Source organism: Trichosurus vulpecula, chromosome 8, assembly GCF_011100635.1.
Source record: "Trichosurus vulpecula isolate mTriVul1 chromosome 8, mTriVul1.pri, whole genome shotgun sequence".
NCBI classification, from domain to species: domain Eukaryota; kingdom Metazoa; phylum Chordata; class Mammalia; order Diprotodontia; family Phalangeridae; genus Trichosurus; species Trichosurus vulpecula.
Genome location: NC_050580.1, coordinates 262,283,883 through 262,287,798, shown reverse-complemented (window position 1 = coordinate 262,287,798; position 3,916 = coordinate 262,283,883).

Sequence of the window (3,916 nt, the reverse complement as noted above, 5' to 3'; positions counted from 1 at the left end):
CCAGGGATCCACACTTGACCCCCTGTTATTTACCTTTTTTTTCAGCCACTTAGATGAAATTATCAATGAAAAGCATTGCAAACTTAGTATTTTGATTTGGGACATGCTTATTAATTTCAGAAATTACTCAAAGATGGAAGGGAGAGCTAATGATTTGCATAACAAAATCAATATTAAAAAAGCTTTTGACAGTCGAGAACACTGGGTGAAATCTAATAAGATGAATTTCAACAGGAATAAATGTAAATAGTTATTTTCAAAGAGTCACCTTTACAAGTAGGAGATGATAAAGGTATGTTTTGATAGCAGTTGGTTTGAAAAAAGGAGATTTGATGGATACGAGTTCAACACGAGAAGGTTGCATGATGTGGCAGCCGGAGTTGTTATTGTGGGCTGTATTGAGAGATGTCTAGATTTGGGGGGAAGGGTATACGTGGTAATTTGATGTTCTGTGAATAGAATGGAATGCTTATTGCACCGAACAAAGTATTAAATATGAGCAATATAGATAAACATGGTGCAAAGAGAAGAACCAGGAAAATGATTTGCACAATGACTAAAATAAGCAAATGGGCATATCGCTAACAACAACATAATTAAAATTGAATGCTATGAAATTGTGATGATACTTGTCTCCGAAGAACCTGCATTTTAGGCCCTTGGAATGTGCCAGGAACTGTGCTAAATACAAATATTATCTCCTTTGACGTTCACAATAATCCTAGAGGGTAGGTAATATTATCCCCATTTTACACAGGTATTACATGACTTGCCCAGGATCTCCCAAGCAAGTAAGTATATGAGATCAGATTTGAACTCAGTTCTTCTTGACTCTAGACCCATTCATTCTGTCTATCTATACACCATACCACCGAGCTGTCAGAGTGATATAAAAGGCACCTTAATCCTTTCTTTACAGAGGTGGGGACTGTGACTGTGGAACGCTAAATATAACACCAGAGTTTTGCAATATGTTTGTTAGTTCTGCTGAACTTTTCTCCCTCTCCTCTTTTTTATACTTTGTTAAAGAATAACTTTGGGAGTGGAGTTGGAAAGAATATATTGGGAAATGTAAGGCATTAAAACAGAATATACCAAATCATTAAAGAAATCTGTCAGCAATAAGAAAATGAAAATCTGTCTACTTCATCCTGATCAGATCATGTATTCTGAGTATTGTATTTAGTTTCCAGCACCATGGTTTAGGAAATTTCATTCCAGAATAAACTGGGCAGTATACTTATCTCACTTAACGGTAGTAAGGATCCCTCCAAAATGATAAAAAATAGGAATAATCAGTTTCAGAGGGACCATGGGAAGACAGAAATATTATACAATGAAAAGATTAATAAAGGTGCTATAAGCCTGAACAATGGCAAAAACCAGTAATGGTTTCCAAGAACAAAAAAACTAAAACCTGTCTCATTCTTTTCTATTAAGAGATAGAAGACTACTAGGAAAGAATGTAGAGGTTTTCAGAAATAATTGCAATATCCATTATTTTTACTTCTTTTTCTTTTTATTGCATGGGAGAGTCAGATTTTTTTTGGGGGGGGGTGGAAGAGGGATTACAGAATTTCTAGAAATTATTGTGATGTAAAACAAAATACAATAATACAACTTATTTTTAAGTTAACATACTAAACTGCTCTACAAAACAAAAGATAACAGTAGAAAGGATGAGGAAGAAAAAATTGATAATTTCTTGCAAAGAAGAAATTTATTTTTAAAAAGATACATATAGTATAAAATTGAATGATTGGAAGAAAACTCACATGCATGAAGTCATTAAAAAACAAGTATTTCAAAGAGAGTTTCAGATAAAGAAGCAATAAAAAACTTTACATAAGAAGTAAACAAGGAAAATATATTACATTTAAAAACCACATAGATAATGAAATGTCATTATGAAGTATGAGTGCCAACACATAGAATATCTAAGATCTTAAAGGAAAAGTCAAATTAATTTTAAACATATTGATGGCAAAATATGATTGTAGTAGGTCTTAATGTTCTTCTATCAGAGCTGTACAAATATAAAAGAAAAATATATTAAAATGGAAATAGCAATCAAGTGTTAAAACTAGAAATATGATCTATAAAAAGCCTTCTGAATGAGAATCTTCAATAATATATGTCCTAGAGCATCAATAATGCCTTAATAAACAAGGAATATTTGTTATGGTATTTAGAAATTTTAATAAATGAGAACATAAAATTTAAATATATCCTTTAAATAGAATATAATTCAATAAAACAACCTGTAATACAGGAAAATAATAAAATGTATATTAATATAATTGGAGGCTAATTAATTCCTAAATGAAGAGGGTTAAGTAAAAACTTCATAGAAGCTTAATAAATAAATAACTAATGAATAAATAAATAATATGAAATAAATAAATATGAAAATAGTGAAATAACATCAAAATGTTAACTAGAGGGAGACAGCGGCATGCTAGGACTCAGAGAATCTCAGATCCCCAGTAAATTTTCCATGTGGATTTAGAAATGTACCACCCTACTAAGTGATAGGAAGAATTACTACTAGACTATTCTACTAAATTTGGGAATTCTTAAGTTTTGCAGGAATCTTGAGATAAATGAACTCAAGCAGCTTCAGGGGCAAAACATAGAAAGCAGAGCACAGTGGGTCAATAGAACCTTTAGGATATTTCCAACATTCTGTGTCTGAGCTTGGCCACACAAGCCCTTCCATGTCTGACCCTTCCCAAGACCTTGACAGCAGTAGAGTAACTTTGGGGAGTGTCTTGGGTTGGTCCAGCTTGGCATTCTCTGCCTGAACCAAATAGTCCTAGAACCCAGCTGATATCTTCCTTGAACACCTTCCTTGTTGCCTAAGCACAGATGAAAAGAGAAGCATTCAGGTTTGGGGTAGGTGCAGATGGGCATTCCCTGAAACAGAATCTGAAGTTGTCAGGTCCCAAAAGTAACCAAAGCTGGCCCTAGCCTAACAGAGCAGCCTTGTGGCTTTATGGGAAGGGTCCTGTGTACACTGATGGTCCAAGCTGGGAGAAAGAACAAAGGTAAAATTCAATCTTAATAGCTCCTGAAGCCTGTGGCAGGAGCCCAGCATGGTAGTAGCTGCTGAGCCCAGCAGCAGTGGTGGAGTGTCTGCCATCAAGAGAGGTCATGGACACCTATGAAAAGAGGAAGCTCCTAGGCAGAGTCCACTGCAGGAGTAGTCACAGAGTTTATTTGAAAGACTAGGCACAAGTCTGGCTCACTATACTAAGGACTTGGGAGTTCTTGCCCACATTGTTAAGTTTTCAAGCTTGACTCAAGTAGGACACTTAACCCTTACTTCTTCAGTTGTTTCAGTCATGTCCAACTTCATGACCCCATTTGGGGTTCTCCTGGCAAAGATACTGGAGTGTTTTTCCATTTCCTTCCCCAGCTCCTTTTAAAGATGAGGAAACTGAGACAAACCAGGCTAAGTGACTTGCCCAGGGTCACACAGCTAGTAACTGTCTGAAGCCCAATTTGAACTCAGGCCTTCCTGATTCCAGGCCTGGTACTCTATCCACTGTACAGCCTAGCTGCCTTTAACCTCAACAGCAAATCAAAGAAAACTGAAAACCATGAAGTTATCTTTTGGATTGAGAAATACCAGAGGGATAAACCCTAAAGGTAACAGTGGCTTCATGACAAGAAAGGTAAAGCCTAAGAGGAAAAAAAAATGTGGACACAAGGCCTGCAGGAATATCTAGGGAAATGAAACAAGAGATATAGAATGGAAAGGTTAGGGAGAGAAGACTAGCAAAGAAAACTGATACCTTAGAAGTGATGGTGGAAAATCTCATTCGGGAACTAAATTAGCTGAAAATTAAGATGGGTCAGAAAAAAATGACTCAAAAAACCCCAATAAAAATGAAAACAAAATCAAAACTAAAAA